At 41.2% G+C, this 18323-nt stretch overlaps 1 protein-coding gene across 6 annotated transcripts in view; it reads left to right on the top strand.

Annotated features, from left to right (window-relative positions):
• The first annotated feature begins 1006 nt into the window (after positions 1–1006).
• LOC120738090 (C-terminal-binding protein 2) overlaps positions 1007–18323 on the top strand; it is a 95092-nt gene continuing 77775 nt past the window's right edge. For 2 of the 6 annotated variants that reach the window (XM_040039149.1, XM_040039148.1), the window contains exon 1: positions 1007–1415. The gene's annotated coding sequence lies outside the window, so the exon portion shown is untranslated. The other 4 variants (XM_040039146.1, XM_040039143.1, XM_040039144.1 and 1 more) reach the window with 3 other exon arrangements.

Genomic DNA, 18323 nt, shown 5'->3' with positions numbered 1-18323 from the left:
CCACTGTCGCAAAGTGCTTGCTTCTAAGGAATCATCTTAGAAAATGCAGGGTAGAGCAATTTAATTCAGTCTTATTCATACAACGCCAAATCAAAACAACAGTCACCTCAAGGTGTTTTATATTGTAATTTCTCAATATTAAAGAGAAAACTCCAACCCAACAACCCTTTGGGTAAGCACTTGGTGACAGTGGGAAGAAAAATCTCCCTTTCAACAAGAAGAACTCCCTTGCAGAACCAGGCTCATGAAGACAGGATAAAAGACAAGGTGCAGAACAGAGTGAGATTTTAGTTTTGAGCCGAATCTTGAAAGATTGCATTATATTATTGATCATATGATTTGGTACTATAAAACTAAGCATGCATTGAATTGACTAGCATCTCTACTGTGATTTATATAAAAGGTGAAATCATCTTTTTTTTAAAAAATAATAATAATAATAACAGCAGGCCACGGAACCAAAACAATGAGCTCAGAGAAACTGAACTATACTTAAAAACAATATAGCCTCAACACAGTGATAAAAAAATAAAAATAATAATAATAGTTGGTACAGTTTTTAAGAACTGAGAAGCAGAAGTTTGACAAAAAAGCCACATATAGCAATACATCAGATAGTTAACTTTTAAGAGTTCTTGAACTTATCTTCAATGCTCTGAGCATCACAATTAAAAAAAAAAAAGGCATTCCTTAAGAAAAGCACTCCTCACCTGAAACTAAAACTATCTCAGTTTTAAAAACTCTTTTAAAAAGAGAGAGAGAGATGCGGTCATTCCAGAGGAAGAAACCAAAAATGACCGCATCATTTATGCTCACCGCGGTAGAGGAAGGTGTGTGTGTAACAGAGAGAGAGAGAGGGGGGGGGGGGGTAGAGACGGTGGTGTGTGTGTGTGTGTGTGTGTTTGTGGTGGTGGTGGTGGGGGGGTGTTCTTCTTCTTCTTCTTCTTCTTGGTTTATGTCATTGGTTTAAACGACCCAAGACCCCGCCTTTATAAAAAAGAGAGTTAGACATAGTGTGACTACAGCCAAAGAGAGAGAGAAAGAGAGAGAGGCAAAATAAAGCAGAGAAGCAGTTAGACACCTACTCGGCGTTTATGCTCCGTCGTATTTGAATAAACAAGGACTCGCTTCAACACATTGTAGCCCGTTCCCTGCTCGGCTATCACTCCTCTCTATCCGGTTGTTTCTTCTCGCCTGCCCCTAAAAGAGAAAAAGAGAGGGGGGAGAGAGAGAGAGAGCCCGCGAGAGAAGCCGCTCGTGCAGCGCGCGGAGGATTAATAATAAGGTGGAATCAGAATTACTCCAAATCTTATTTCGTGTCCCCGAAGCGGATGATGCTGCCGCCGACGTGTGCCTAAAAAAAAAAAAAAAAAAAAGTCGGCTTCTCAACTTGCTATCTGATACCATTCATCCAGGTAAGACTGCATTTACAGAAGCAACACCAGCCGTGCAGATTTAACTCGTGTAATTCAGTTTTGGAGGAGGGATGGTGGTGTTGGTGGTGTTGGTGGTGAGGAGGGGGGTTCAAAAGAGAGTTGGCCGCCGTTGGGTTTCGGGTCCGCATACGGCTCTGACCATGTGTGTCCACCTTACTGCGCCATGAAGATGGGGGAATGGTCGGTCGGGGTGGGTTGTACACACGGGAGGGAAATTATTTCTGACCACGTATATAGCACGCTGTGTCAAATGTGGACACGACCGGACCGCGTTTCCCTCCTTACAGTGTTGACATTTACGTTCCTCACCTTTACATGGCGAAAGGTAGCTGTTCGGCAAAGGCATGCGGAGTGTATTGTTTTTGCACACAGCCAGACCCCTCACGGAGTGCGTGTCGGTTAAAAGAAAATAGGAAGTGCATTAGTAGAGTGTCTGTTGAATGGCTGTGGAGTTGTACAGGCTGTGTTGTGCTTTCCAGCGAGACTATTTGCTCATAAATCCTCTAATACCCCATGCTTGATCCGAATGACTGAGTTTTTGTAGGCATAATAGTGTTGTAGAAGACGTCATCCTGTGTAATCTTCAGCGTTCCTCGCTGCTCAGCCTGTGTCTCTTAAAACAAAAAAGAAAAAGGAAAGAAAGAGAAACGCACGCGCAAAACGCACGCACACAAGTCATCCCAACAGGAGCACATTTGCTGCATCTCAATGTCACTGACCATTCACGTGTTTGTGTCCTTGCACACATTTTAAGACCTCTTTTGGAGACGCTTTGCAATAAGCTGTCACGCATGGTTACGGAGGATCAGAGGGCCCCTTAAACTTTTCTTTTGAATTGCAGGGCCCCGCAAATAGATAGAAGATCAAACACCTGCATCTGATGACATTTTGCCCCGAGGAAACTCACCTGAAAGGATTTGGTGGTTTAGTGTGGAGCTGCAGAGGTGCAGTTTGCCAAATAAAAGTAAGATTTTAGAAACTGATTAACTTAACAGTTGTTAAGTGGATGGCGTTCTCTTGATCCCATAGAGGATGTGACTTGAAAACCGCTAGAGGAGAATAATGAGCTGTTTTCTGTAGTCCCTGCTCTTAATCAGTTAGCTGTATTTTACATAGAGGTGAGTGTATATTATTTTAATTGCTGAGCTGTTATTTGCAGCTGGAATAAAGTATCACTTCAGGTTGGGTAAACTTTAAAAAAAGTAGTAAAGAAAGTGCTTCCTCTGTTTACAGCCACCTTTAGGTGCAGGCAGCGTATAAATGAGCTGCTAATTGCCTTGTGTTAACTTGTTAATTACACCCACTAAAGTATTCTTACATATTATTGGACTAATTAATTCACTGATTACGCTGAAAATATGACAACAGGACACATGTTGGATTAATGAAGAACCGGGGTTATCCCAATTCCTTATCGCTCATCATTAAAAACATCATCGTCAGTAATTAATTCTTGTCAACTAAGATCATTTCCATCCAGCACCCACACCAAAAGAAAAAGTATAATCTTGATATAATCAAAGTAAATAATTGGATCACTGCAAGCTAAATAAGAGGTGACCTCTTTGTCTGTGCATGTATTGACTGAGAAGGGAGGGGGGCGTGTGCGCCTTAAGGAATATCAGACTGTTACAGATGTGTGCAGCTTGGACATCTGCTCCGTTGTCAGCCATTGTCAAGGAAGCAGTTAAGATGGTGGGCAGATCAGCTCAACAGAGCTCCCTTGTCAGGAAAAAAACGATAAACTGCAAAAGTGCAGCAGGAAAGAGCTCCTAACACAGAGCGGTATTCTACATTCACAATTACTCCTGGTCCACAGTGGATCAATTCCTCATTCATAACCAATAAAATCGCTACACATACGTTAAGATACATATTTTTTTGCAGAAGGCACCCTTTGTTAGGCTCACCTTCCCACACTGTGAGTCAGTGTTATCATTTAGAATAGGACCTGTCATGTTTCCACAGAGGAAATTGAACAGACTCAGTTAGCCGACCCCGTGAAGAGCCTGCCCTCTGCCATCCTCTCCTGTGTTGCCGAGCAGCACCCTATCACTCAAGGCAATTGAACGTCTCTGAGGGGACCTCTGTTAGCCCCGTGCAATATTTATTACCATCCATCATCCCAAGACTCTCGCTATATGGGTGAATAACAGTGGCTGCTAAGTTCTGTGTTAAAAAGTTCCCTCGCCAGCAACCATTAGAAGGGATTTATGAGAGCGGCTTCCCAAGAAGTGCTGTGGAAGGGAGAGGGAGCATGTTTTAGAGTTGCTGCGTAGCCTGCCCGCTGGGCTGTGCTGCCAAATATGTCATGGTTAAAATTCTGACTGGCTGAAGAGCTGCCTGAATGTCTCATTTCCATTTCAAGTTTGTTTTCTTAATAGGTTCTATTGCTTTAATTAATTAGTAGACTGGAAGAAAATTTCCCTGAAAATGTCACTCTTTCACTGTTTTAAACCTTCTTTGAATGGAATGTGTTTGGTTTTGGGTGGAGGGAAACATTTTGAAGTGCTGGAAAGTTGCATTTGACATTTTTCTTTATTTTGACCTTTAGTAGATAAAACAACTGATTATTTGCAGCTGCCTTGCTCAGTGCTATAGTGACACGTGTAGCATTTAATACACCATGCTGTGTAATTCCCATATTTGCTGAATTGTGAAGCTAACAAGATGTCTATTTTCAGTGTATTTTCTTTGTAGATAGTAATGATGCTGATCTAATGTTCACTGTGGGCTTTAATAAGAATCAACTAATGTATGCATGCTGTGCATACAGAGCTGGTAAATTCTGCCTTCATGTCCTTTGAATGAGCCTGTGTGCATGTTGTGTGAAAATTACGTGCTCGCTACATCTCGATGTAGTCTTTGATCCTGCAGAGATGAGATGGGAGAGGGTTTTTTTCAGTTTTCCACTCTGGTGAGATTATTTGTTTGTCAGGGTTGAAAACAATTGCAGTGTATCTAAAAACGGGTGAAACCATGGGTATGGGACAGCACCATAAACGAATGCCTTATTACGCTTCTTTTAGGTCAATTTGAATATGTGTTTTAATTGGTCTCTGAAGGCTAAGACTAGTCTTCTTTTTTTTTCCTGCGTTCCTCAAAAGTGCCTGTGTGATGTGACTGCGTTGAGCTGACGAGCCCGGGAGCAACGGTGTTCATTTGAAGCTCGCTCAACGTGCTCATTATTTCCAAGCAAAGTGAAGATTGATTTAGCTGAAAGCTGGGATAGTGTTTTTAATGTTTACTTTTTCTGCTGTGAAAAACGTGGCCGTAGAAACTGATCGAGACGGTAAATCCGGCCCCAGATTGCTCTTGGTCAAAGCAGAGAACTTGGAAACAAGGTCTTTGCTACTCACGGCAACAAGAGATGTCATTACTCAGCAAGAGGTACTATCTCATGCTTTGAAAACTCCTCTCACCTTTAGAAATGCTGTATTGAAAAAATATCTCAAAGAAATAGTTTACTTGTCATTCCCATTTCTTTGCCTTTTCTCTTAAGGCATTGTGAGTCTTCACTTTTACGCACATTGAAGAGCGCGTGTGTTCAGTGTGGGTGTGGTTAGAGGGGGACTATCATCGCTAACCAACCCCCACCCCCACCCTTTCCTATAATTTCATTGACAGTAGCAGCAGTTGTGTTCTCCAGAGCTACACAGGGGTAAAGGATAATTAGAGCTGTGGATGTCTTTTTCGTGGTAACGGGGAAAGTGGAACCCTGTGCCAGCACTATTCTCTGTACTATACAAAGGGACAAGATCCAGCGATAGGGTGTGCATAAGAGATCTACAGTATTCTCTAACACAAACAGATGTATTTTATTCTGACTGAAACTAGTAAGGCTGAACCTCATGTGGCTTCTGAGTTGGCTGGCAGTTTTTTTTCCCTGCTGTTATTGGAGTGGATGCACTGCAACAGCCACTCTGTGCTTTTACCTTGCACCACTCTACATTAGTATCAGGGGAGAGCGATGTGCCCGTGTAATAAAGTGTAGGTGCATTGTCTTTCAGCAGTGCAAAAGGTCACGCAGCGCTTGTACTTTGGCCCCTGTTGGCCGTGTCAGAGACCATCTTGTTAGCATTAAGGTATGAGTCGTTTGGCAAAGCAGCACTACAGCAATTAGAGTTATTAATTATTTTTTCACAACTTAATACACTTTCGTTTAATGCATATTAATTGATGTGCTCCCAAATCTGCACTCACATAATCCACCAAGGATTTCTCAAAGGCAAGCACAAAAGGCTTTTATTATCTTAGGAGGAAGTGGTCTTTTGGGACGTAAAGTGCCCCTACTCAATTGTGTATTACAATATGAAACAGACGTAAGTGAAATGAAATTACAACATATCATCAGCACGGTGAAGGATCCTATTGAATTATTACCTCGGCAGCGCCATTGTTGTAATGTCAGGCTTGCTCTCTTGGATGTGACAGAGGGGGTTTTTATAAAGTCTTCATGCAAGGAAGTAAAAAGCAGTTTCAAGGTTAAACTGTGTGAAGGCCAAATGTTTGGGGAGGCTGGATTAATTTCATGTCCCATAATGTGATTTGCAGTATCTCCTCCTCTCCTGCCCTTGGTTTCTTTGGAGATGTGCGAGCCTGATGAGAGCTGAAAGCAGGAGGGGAGGACAGGGGGGGGGGTGCTGCTGTAACTATCTGCTGCATTTATAAGTGTTTACAGGACTCCTAAATGGAATTAGGGAAGATGGTGCGTGCTTACAAATTCACCATCATTCCCACACCCTGTCTCATTACTGAATACTAATTCAGAGGTTATTCCTTTGGTGCGCGGCAGAGAAAATGAGCTTTCTCTCGCACATGCTAGCACGCACAACCACAGACAGACATATGCTTAAATATAAAATAACAGAACACACACCCAAAAAAGCGCAATCACACGATGGGCGCTGGTTCCCGAAAAACAAAAATTAGTGGACGTTATCAATTGCAGGGCAGGCTACGAAGGAAGGGGGACCACCATGAGAACAGCAGCGAGTCGGCCTAAGAAGCATGCTGTACCCAACACTTTATCACACAGCATCTGCAGCTTAGCCGTGTGTATCTGTATATCAGCCCAGTTAATGAAACTGTATTGCATTGCCTCATCTTATACATACAGATGTCTTTATAGATATGTACACATTTCATATGGCACCATTAACACAGATAAACTTGAAGTACGTTTGCAATACAAGGAAGTGATAAAATCAGCAACTGAGGTCACTGCAGGGAGTGTTTGAGGTGTAATACTGGTGGGTGAGTGGGTGGGTGAGGGTAAGTAGCACCATCTCATTACTGCCATGCTGCAACATCAGTGATTGAAGTACATCAACACTGGGGCTGCTCACTTTTGGTACTTAGATTAAGATTTCTGTCCAAATGGAATCAGCAGCATGTGGGTCATTCTCTAAATTGGGATGTAAATGTGATACACTGTGCGGACAAAAGATGCTCGAGGTGAAAGACGCAGCTCAGTACACCTGTGTGGACTGTGTATAGTTCGGATGTGGGTTGAGTAAATTTAACGTGTGGATAGCTGGGCATTTCTTTCCCAGTCTCTCCTTAGGTAGCTTTCAGTGAGGGCAGTGAGTATAATGAGCTGTAAAATGAGTAGGGAACAGCGAGTTTAGGCTGTCTGTTGCAACATGTTGTAGTATTTTAAACCTCTCCTTGGCAGGGGTGCGCTCAGTGGTCTGTGCATCAAGTTGCTGTTCCTCTTCTTCTCGATTTCCTGCAAAATATAAATGTAATTGGCGTCAGTATCACCAGTGAATTTTGTTTTTTGTTGTGTGTGTGAGGTTTTTTTTTTACCTCTCCAAGTTCAGCTACAGTCAGATAAAGAATTAGATCTGATCTTTTGATCTATCCTTAAGCATTCACCCCCCTAATTTTAGGGAATTGTTGCTGATGCTATTATAGGGCGCTGGCTGATGCATTTAACATATTAGGGAAATTTAGAAGCTTTTGTTTGTAGGATCTCTGAAACAAACTGTTTTTGCCCCCGCTTTTGAGACAGTGCATTTCAACATCTTGCAACACACTGCTTTTATCAAACACAGTAGAACACGTCACTTACCAGATACTTTGTGGTATAAAATATTGCAGCTGTGCGAGCTTTCCAGATTTAGAGAATCCTGCTTTGATGGTATGAAAAACACCCCATGTGAGGTATTGGCATTTCAAATGCCTTCAAACTGCACTTATTCATATTTACCCTTCACATACACCCTATAGCAACGCCAGTGTAGCCCTGTAGCGCTATTATATGTCTGAAAGTGCAGTTGGTAAGAAGAATGAAAAGACCAGGGCTGCTGTCTCACACTTTCTTATCTTGTTTCCTCTTTGGCTTTTTTCTTGTCCTCTAATGCACATATCCATCTCCACACCCCCACCCCTCCCCCATGCTAGTGGAGGTCTCATTGCTTATGTAATGTCTCTAAACATTTGTGCAGCATTAGAGGAAGTCAGGCATGCCAAAACTGTGCAAAACGTCCCTCTGTGCACCCCATAGAGGTGGGACAGATGGCAACCCTCGTTCCCAGTCTTGTAAACTGCCTGTGACAGGCGAGATGGCATATACACAGCTGAAGTAGGGCAACACTAACTAAAGCTTTACAGACAGTGGTGGACACAATTGCATGCACCCTCATCAGTGAGGTGCTTACTATGAAAGCCTCGTTTTATTGCATTTAGCTGTTAATTACAGCACAGTGTTTACCGCTCGCAGATTCGTGGAAAAGTTGATCTGCACTGTAAACGCACCGTCGCTTTGCCCCGCCTGTGATCCAGATTCTGGCACACCTATAACAATTGCTATCAAATTCTCGCAAGAGATCATCCATCACAATGTTAAAGAAGGTGACCCGGAGTTGTTTTCTAATTCAGTCGTTAATCACCGCCACAGCAGAGTGTCGGGCACTTTCACTTTGTTCCCCTTAACAACTCTCTGGGCAGAGTCCATTACTGAGTAAACAGACAGTGAAACACAGAAGAAATGAATGAAGCTGCCCAGCACAGAATCCCCAGAGGTGAGATCAAATGGCAGGCCCGGTGATGATGAGGGATGTTTATGGCTGGCACTCTATTAAGAGGAGGCTCTTTCCTGCTGGCTCATAATGAACATCTACCTTGTGAAATGGTTACTTGGAAGCTTTTTTCTTTACACTGAATTACTGGTCATTTTCATCAAATTTTGCCCTAATTGCTCTCAGCAGTGAGTCAGGGGAAGGGGCACTGATAAAAAGAATGAGTTTTAGGGTAAGTTGGCAAGGTGACTGGCTTATGGCAACATTAGCCATTTTGATTTGAATAAATCTCCACCACCGTTTCTCCCCCCTTTGTATGTTAATGAAAGCCAGCTCCGTCCTTGTAGGATGATATTTCAGGCCTGAACTCTTCTTCTTTTCTCTGTTTACGCGGCAACGCCTCCTCCAGATGTCCCCCACTGCGGGAGGCTTTGAGGCAAATGTGAGAGGCTTCCCACTAAACCATACACTCTCACACACACAGACATGCACACACAAACATGCACTCTCACATCACCTCTGGGGGTAGCCACTTTAGCTGACCTGTTACGAAATATGACTTCATGGGCTTCAGACAAAAAGTGTGTTGTTTCTATCAAGAAGAGACTTAAATATTGCTGACAAAAGGTGCAGCGGATGTGTTGGGGAGAAAGGAAAAACATCTCTGAAAGGAGAATGTTTTCGTAAATCACAGACAATGTACCATCTGCACCCGGCGGGGTGTATGAGCGACACTGGACTACTGCTGTGAGGAACTATTGCATTGTTATTAAATGGCTGTTGCCTCACTGGCAACCATATTAAAGCCTCAGATCCTGTGCCTGATGCAAGGCAACGAAGAGGAAAAATTTAGGAGTGGGGTGGGTGGCAGAAAAAAAAATCCCAAACCAGCCTGGCCTTCTGGACATGTTGACACAATGTGCAACTGCAATTGCATAGATTAGAAGATGGCAGTAAAATGTCTTGACAGTGAAAAGAAAGATTTTTTTCCCCTCTCGTCTTTGCCTGCTCTAACCTCTCTAAGTCCTTGTTGCTGTCCATCACCACTACTTGCTCAGCATCTTGCACATGCTGCTGTGAAAGGGGAGCTTTTTTCATAGGTAGGATCTATGTCTTAAGAAAGGCAGATGTTACAGTTCAGGCTATACCAGAAACTCATGCTGGGAGGGTAATTTTCTTTTGCTTTCTAGATTTTCTTTTTTTTTTTTTACTATGACCATATTCAAAGAAGCTACTTTTTATCCCTTAAGCAGTTCATCTTCAAAATTCATTTACCATTTTTTTTACTATAGGATGTGCCTCCCATCTCATGGCGAAGGAGCCTGGATCTACTCGTGCTATATCAGCGTGCTCACTTATTGATGACGGGGTTCATTTTGTGCACGTTGAACTAGTAGCAGAGAGTTCGTGAAATGCCACTGAAGAGCGAGAGCTGATTAGCTCGTCTTGCTCTCCCCTCATTTCATTCTCGCACATTCGCACGCTCTGATAACAGTTTCTTGTTAACTTTCTTTGTGTCAGAGGTTATTAAAATGATGCAGTTTGAATATATAGTTGCTGAATTGACGCTGACCTGTGCCAAGCTTTCTGTGCAATGTCTGTCTGTTATTGAAGGAAGTATTTTTTGTTACTTTTTTCTTGTATTTCCTCCAAATGTTTTGACCCTGAACAAACTGCAGGCTTTATGAAGATTGTCCAACCTCCCCATTTTGTTTAGTTTTGGTCAGTTGCTGAAAAGAAGCTTCAGCGATGTGTAATTACATGGTTATTATTATTTTTATTATGGCATTTGGGGAATTGTTTCTAAATATTTTCTTTTTTCTACTTTTCCTAAATGGCATGCAGTGCACATGTGCTTTTATACACATGTAAGACTTAGTCTCTGAGGGTAATCACATATTTTTCTGGGCTTCTAGCGTAGCCACTGGAGACTGGAGTCAAAACTGCCTTTTTGCCCCCCTATCATTGTTTCCAAAAAATTCGAATGAATTTTTAAAAAGTTAATAAAAAATAATAATACGATTCTGAGCCTTTAAAGGGCAAAGGTACCAAAATTCCAGATATTAAAAAGCCTTCCCTGGTGAGAAATTAGAAGTGGTTGACAAAGAGGACAGAAGACTCAGCTATTTTAATAATCTCTGCAAAAGACAGACCTCGGATCATTTTGTCTTATCATGTAGAAAAGTTACAAAAAAGAGAAATGCATATATTTCTATCACATAACACAGATTCATTGCAGGGCAAATACCACGTATAGTCACCCACCAAGGGCACATTGTGAGCCAGGAAAAACCCTGCTGGCCTGAGAAAAAATAAAATAAAATCCTAGTATTTTCTCAACTGTGACACAGAACGAGCACAAAACTCGAGCAATACTTGTAAAATGTGGAGTCAAGTGACTGTCAGATCAGTAGCTCAGTCCCATCCCTGCTCTGGTAACTCTGCGAGGAGTGAATTTGTGAATGCCCATAAATATGCATACGTACTTGAACTCTGCTGCTTCTTTTTTCTGTTGTTTTTTTCTTTTTTTCTTGACAAAAGTTTCCGCGGGTCTGATTCTTGAAGGCCGTCATGGAGCTTGACGAAAACCTGACATTTGGAAAGGTCTGCGAGAGGGATTTGTTTGTGACAGCTTCAAATTACAGTGGCACGGAGGGAGCAGGAGAAAGGGGAGGGATGCAGAGATTGATGAAGAAAATGGCTCCTGCTTATTTAAATGTCAGTTCAGCAAGGTGAATGCCTAAGCTTCTTTTTCCCCCCGCAAGCATTACATGTGTATTCCTCACAATGGAAAAACATTTCTTGCCATCTTTTATTCTGTGTGTGTTTCTCACCGTCTTTCTGTTTGGCTCAGGCGGTGTTATTGGCAGGAGGCTTTAAGCCTTGTGAAGCTTTGCCAGCATCTTGACAGTAACCACAAACCATTTAGTTGTTTGTTTTGTGTAGGTAGTGACTGAAGGACCAGTCACTCAGGTCCTATTTAGACTGGAGGTTTATTCTGGACCATATATGCAGCAGTATAAAATACATATTAATTTTCCGACTCTTGCGCTCTCTCTGCAAGTGCAGAAACAAGGCAAAAGTAAGAAAGACATCACTGCGAGTACAATCTGGGGGAGGAAAGCACACAAGGAAAATAACTGATAAGTATGCTGCAGTTTCTGTATATCCAGAGTGATTTCTGTTATGTAACAGCAGTTTTTTTCCCCCCAACAAAGGCTGTTACTTCTTGTCAGCCCTCAGCGCACTTACGAGTGCACAGGGAGCTCTGCCTGTCACTGACCTTTTTAATAAGGATGAGATGACCGAAATACACCAAGTGTCCCTCGGTGATGATAGCCAAATGTCACTCAAACTAAAGGACTGTAGCCAGACTTTCACATTGAGATTCCAACAATAGTACAGAGGAGGGAATGCAGAGCCCCCTATCTCTTTTCCTTGACAAATAGCTGATGACACTGTTGGATTAAGTCCTCACAAGTCATGCCAGCTGCTGGAATCAGATGACAAGTACCTCCATGTCTACGTGTCTTAATCTTTTTCAGACACTTCCAGCCGTCGTGTATAACTGGAATATTTATCACACAGGTTGCAAAAGCCAGTAAATTATGTGACTTAAGTGATGCCCGAGTTTGACAACTGCTTTCCTGAAAGACATGTGCCCTTTTGCCTACTTTTTCATTGTGTCCTCCTGCCATGACACATTTTATTGAAGAGCTGTCTGCGGGCGTACCACAAGAACTCTATGCTGTCTCTAAACTGCAGCCTGCACAAGTTCCCACAGTAGAAAATAGACTTTTCGAATCAGCTACTGCAAACAGAACCCGTTTTAACAGAAGCATTGCCCATAATTAAACTAACGCATAGGAAAGTATGCTGGGGTGGCTCCCGTGATTAATGGAGCAATTACATAATCCATTACACTGAATTATGAATGTGCTAATGATGAGCTCATGTTGGGTAATGATTCCTGGAGTTTGCTTGTGTAAAATATGAAGAGGGAAGCAGAGAGGACTGTCGGTGTTTGCAGATGTTCCTCTAATCACTAGGAGGTAAGGCTAAGGAGGAAAAAGAAAATGTGCGACTTCCTACAGAGAGTGGCACCTCCACCATCACGGGTCATTGCTTCCTGTTCTAGAAAGAACGCCTCCTACTGTTGCCACTTGGATTAGATGGCGTAGATTTGAGTGTCTCCTGCTATGAAATACTAAGGCCATACTAATCTAAATTAGTGTTTTATGTAATTTTTATGATGGGAGCATAAAGTATGCAATTAAGGAGGCAAAAAGACAACATAAAGGATGACAGCTGGTGACTAAGCCCTGTCATAATTTTCTCGCCTAAAACAGTGACTGGCTGCAAAGCATTAATTTGTTGTTTACATTCTTGTGTCTTTGCTATGCTTGCTTTGGTACAGGAAATGCCTCAAATATCTTGTATCATGTTAACAGAATTCTAGTTATATATTAAGTAAAATCAACTGTTTTTACTTTATTTGCGAATTCTGGTGTTTTTTGGTAAAGATGCACTGATCGACCGGCCAGGGGTCGGGATCGGCCGATTTTCCGTGTGCTTGGCCCAGATTGCCTGGTGAGTCTCACATATGTCCAATTATGAGCTGGTCTGTTTCATGCATGTCGTTTTCATGCAGAAAATAGCTGCTCACACAGTTACGGCTATATGCTAACATATTGTTTGTGTGCTGTAGCCATGAAGCAACCTTATTGAGAGACTTAAACACCCTCACCCAATTGAACATGCCCAGTTTGAACATGATAGCAAAAGGAAAGTGGCTAAATCTGAAGTAGCCAAAGCTCGATATGAGCCTTGGTATAAGCAGTGAAAAGACCAATGCAGTTGCAAGGAAAATTGCGGAGATGGGTCAAAACAGGGTCAATGTCAATGCAAATAACTGTTGTACCTGCTTTTGTTTGTTAAGCTAAAATATGTCAGGTAAAGTCGGGTGTACAGCTAGTTTTATTTTCAATTATGTAAGTGAGAGTAGATCCTGCAACTTACTGCAGTGTGTGGGAAATTGTAAAGTTGAATCATTTCTTTTATCATGAAAATCATTAGGACTGAAGAAAAGTTGGGTTTTCTTTGTATATGCTGTCAGTTATAGTGCTTCGAACTGAAAAGAAAATTGCAGCGGATAGATCTCTATCCTTCAGTCCAGCTGCTACAGGTGTATAAGATCAAGCATCGAGCCATTCAGTCTGCCTTTAGGAACATTTGGGAAAAAATTGTTTTGAAGAGCTTACTGAATTTAAGTGTGGTACTATAAAAGGATGCCATCGTTGTAATAAGTAAATATAAAAAAGTCAACTCTGAGTGGTATTATTGCAAAGTCGAAGCCTTTAGCAACCACAGCAACTCAGACGCAAAGTGTCAGACCACATAAAGTTACAGATTGGGGTCTGTAAGTGCTGAAGGGTGTGGTGCGTCAAAGTTGCCAACACGCTGCTGACTGAATAACTGCAAGGTTTGAAACCTTTTCTGGTGTTAACATCAGCACAAAAACTGTGCACGGGGAACTTCATAGCATATGTTCCCATTGGTGATGAATAGTTGTGTCCAGATAGCGTAACTTTAATTTGCTAGCAATAGCCAGAATAAGCTCATATTGGGCCAACTCTGAATAAAAGTGTACTAAATTGATAAAAGTTGCAACAGTGAATGCAAGATGAAGGTTTTGCTGTTTTCCCTGGTATTAATTTTTAATGTATGAGTAAGAGCACTTTATCTATGCAAATTGCATTTACAATCAAACATAGTTCTTATGACACTGAATGAATGATTTGGTATTGTCAGAAGATTTGAAGACTTGTTTTGTTTTCTTTGTTTCTTAGTTATTTTTTCTGTGACCTTATTCAGCTTCACATCTTATTACTAGATAATCTTGAAAGTACATGCAGCGTATCTGATGTTGAAATTGTCATCTGGCATTTCTTGTGTTTAGTTTCTTTAAAGCACTTAAAGCAGTGTAGGAGGGTTTCAGTTTGTTTTTTCTATGTAATGCCTCATCCTTATTTTTCTTGTTAAATAAAAAGACTTCAATTAAGGGTTTGAATAATAGTGCATTTCAGACTTAACAGACATAACAGCTACTATTTAAATGCAATAACAACTTTAAATAATAATAACTTTAAACTCTCCTAATGACTTTTCATGAGGTTTATTTCTTATAGCTCCTTCAGGGTTTTTACAGACAGTGCAGATACCTCAGTAGTACATTCTTATGAATATACTTCATAACGTTCTCATGAATCTTAGCTTAGGTCACCTTCTTCTTTTGGTTCTGCAACAGCCTAACCACAGAGATACCACCAAATGCAAAAAGCACGTGTTTGGTCTTTGCAGCTGGCAGACAACTTGCTGCAGATATGTATGTAAATACTGCATCTGAGATCATAAGAAACACATCACAAGACAATAAAGTAAAGATGGATCTGAGTAAATATTTTAGTAGAACTATTGAATATCTCTCATCGATATGGATGAAACCACGGCTGATGGCTGGATTAACTTCACGATGGGTGCCTGGTGATTCTGTCTGTGGATGCCAGTCTTTGTAATTGTCGGTTGAGGTCTTACAGTTCTCTTACAAATAGCATTGCTGTGGAGTTTCTGTGTCTTATTTACTTGACAAGCAAATAAAAGTACTTTACTGTCTGAAAGTACACAGTTTATCTTGTTTAATTAATAAATGCTGTTAAACCAGGAATCTACTATATATATTGTTGTGAACATTCATGAATCTTCACGCAGCATCTCCAGAGAACAAAAGTTCATTGCAAAAACAAGTTTTAATGGGGCTTGTGTTTACCAAGCTTTGACCTCCATGCCCTGAATCCACATAAATGGGCTTCCTTTTTTCCTCCAATTATATTCTTTTTATGTGTACAAAAAACAGAATCTGTTTGTTGATGTAGCTCAACCTGCTTCAGCGTGTTAGTGGACCTCTTTAGCTGGGATGATTGACGTCCATTATTTTTCAGCATGCCTTGTCTGTTATAAACTTGCCGTGGGTGCGTCTGCATTAGATCTGGTTCATTTGAAGTTCACCGTGAGTCCATTTTCTTAGGTAAACAAAACAGCCTGACTGTCAGCTTCCAGCTGAGGACAGTTATCTGCTTATCTGTGACTGAAAATTTATTTCTTCTTCCTAGTGGGAAATTCCTCTTTGCATTCTGTCCAGGTAACAGTGTTTGTCATCTTTGAGCGAGAGGTGTACTCCATGCTATCTGCTGTAAGGGAGTCGCTTCGGCGTTGGAAGCTGGTAAATGAATTTTGTCTGTTAATTTTATGGGGAAACAATTGCTAGGCAAAAAGACGAAAAAAAAAAACTTTAATGGTTTCAAATTCGCAGTAAAAGTTTGTAACTGTTGAGAAGCGTGTCTCCTCTCCAGAAATTGCCTGTATTGTTTATTGCTATGGTCAGAATTGCAAAGAGGAAACATTATGAGAGTTTTGATGAGGTTGTTAGTTTGTGTATACTAGCACGTGTATGCGCAGGAGTCCATCCGAGCATCTGTTGGCTGTTTTCTCTCTGCGTGTGCTGCTGAGTGGAGCCACCTTTTTTAGATATGCAATTATTATGTAAACATGCCATTTTGGTCTCAGAGCCACTTTGTCTCACATTGGCTCTGACTGTGTAGCAGCTCAAGACTGAATTGAATGCCTCTGAATGCCATGATTTCTTATACTTAAAATACTTAAAATAAAATCATACACACATTGTGAGCTGTTACGGTTATATTTGTTTTTTCTGATTCAGTGTGTGTTTGTGTGTTTTTTTCTTTGTTGTGTTGTGTTTGTTTTTTTGTCTGATTCTTAGCAGGATTATTAAAAAAGGTCCGGATGGATTTGCATGGAAAGTTTTCAGAGAGGTGTGGCATCGTCCAGCTTGGAAGAGATAAACAATTGGACTATTAAAAGATGGGGCAATGCTGAATATGTCATGTCATATCTTCAAATTTGTATTTTTATTAACCCGTTTTTCCCATGACAATACTCATGCATGACGTCTACGCAAAGGGCGTTTGGATACAGACACATTCAGTGACAGTTTATTTCTGCAAGCTGCAAAACTGTGACTTAAATGAATACTTAAAGCTAGTTACAGTGTCTGAAAGAGGTTTGTGTGCAGTTAGGGTCCCTTCCTGCCCTCCCTGCTCTCCAGGCCGTAGGCAGCACAGTGTCCTTTGGTCTTTATAGTGGGCCTCTGGGCTCTGGGCCACTAGCTCTGCCTTGTTCAGGTCCTTGTTCTGCTCTGCTGGTTGCATTGGCCCTGTTGTGAAATGTGATCAGTCAGCTCCATTAGGGCCTGGACTGGGTGCTTTTGGAAACCAAATGGCCCAATTCCTGGCTGTACCACCCAGGAGTTGATCTCAGGGATTGGTCGGAGCGAGTAGTGTCTGTTGCTTCGTAGTAAGTCTGCTGGGAATGCAGCCACACTGCCTTGTTGTTGTGGTATCGCGGGCTTGTTTACCACGTTCTGCCTTTGTTTGGACTCTTTTACATGTTAGGTAACAGTGGATTATGTATTTTCTTGTGGACACACAGTATGCCCAGATATGTTTCAGGTTATTTTAATAACTTTTCTTATTAGTTATTTTAGGGCTGCTGTTGAAGTCAGTCGTAAGTACCCTGAACTCCCACCAGTATTTTTAAAGCCACCTTTCAAGTTTACAAAAGGTGAGTGTTAGACCCTTATTAGATATTTATAAGCTATATATTTGTTAAAAAATCATTTTAACCCATCACATCGTCTTTGTTGTTTCCATCTGTGTCAAAGATAGAGCAGCTTTGTTGACTTTTTGCCATTTGTTGTGCTGATTTGTGAGTGTCTGACATGCTCAAGCTGAGTGACCCATTCCACTTTAACCTTCTTGTTCATGTTTTTCCAGCTGTGAAGTGAATGTCCCCCCCTTTTTTTCTGTTCCTTGAAAACTTGAACATCAAATTTGTGGCTTTTGCTGAAAATATGAACAAATACAAACTCTAAATTTGGCATTCTGTTTATTAGACTGACATTCTCTAATGTGTGTTAGTAGTTCATTTGAGGAGGGTCACAAATGCACAGAAAAATCTGATACTTTACACGAGTCCTGACTTGGAGCGACCTGTTAGGTGGATACATGGGAAGTCTGACAAGCACGCTTTCACTGCAGCGCAACTTTTCTAAACCAGTCTGCTTTGCATAACATCACCTTGGCTGCCTGTCATTATTGCTCTGTAATTAACCTGCAGAGGCTCAAAACGGGCGCCCTCTGAATGGCTTAATTAACCTGTGCCTAAGAGGCGGCTATTGTCCTCTTTGCTTCCATGACCTGCACTAAGCAGCCTCAGTACCTCGTATTCTTTCTGCTCTCATGTAGAGCTATAATGGCTGAGAAAAAAGCGTGCCTGCATTTGTATTGAGATGATATAAAATCGTGCATGGATAACATTCGGGTCTTAGCTTTTAATTGGCGCCATCAAACACTCGATTTTTGGAGTCAATACTGATTTTAACAATAAAGCACAAATTAATATGAATATTTCAATTTACTTTATATACTTAGAAATGCTAAGGAGACTATTAATTAGGTTTAATGCTTTGTATTTAACAAACTATTTGGCATCTTATCATAAAGATAAAACAAACGCTGCATGCTACTGTCTGCTCAGCTGTGATACTACTCTGTCTACAAGACCTCTACTGGGCCACTGTTAATACTGCAGTAGTTTTGAAATTAAAGCATGCATCTGAGTTACAGTATGTTCTGTTTTTTATTGGGTCATTTCAGATGACAGATACAAATAATCTCCAATATACAAATCATCCTCCTTATGTATGGAGAAGGTCAGGAGAGAGATA

This window comes from Simochromis diagramma, unplaced genomic scaffold, assembly GCF_900408965.1.
Source record: "Simochromis diagramma unplaced genomic scaffold, fSimDia1.1 OVJJ01000402.1, whole genome shotgun sequence".
NCBI classification, from domain to species: Eukaryota; Metazoa; Chordata; class Actinopteri; order Cichliformes; family Cichlidae; genus Simochromis; species Simochromis diagramma.
This window is presented reverse-complemented; position numbering and strand designations above follow the sequence as displayed.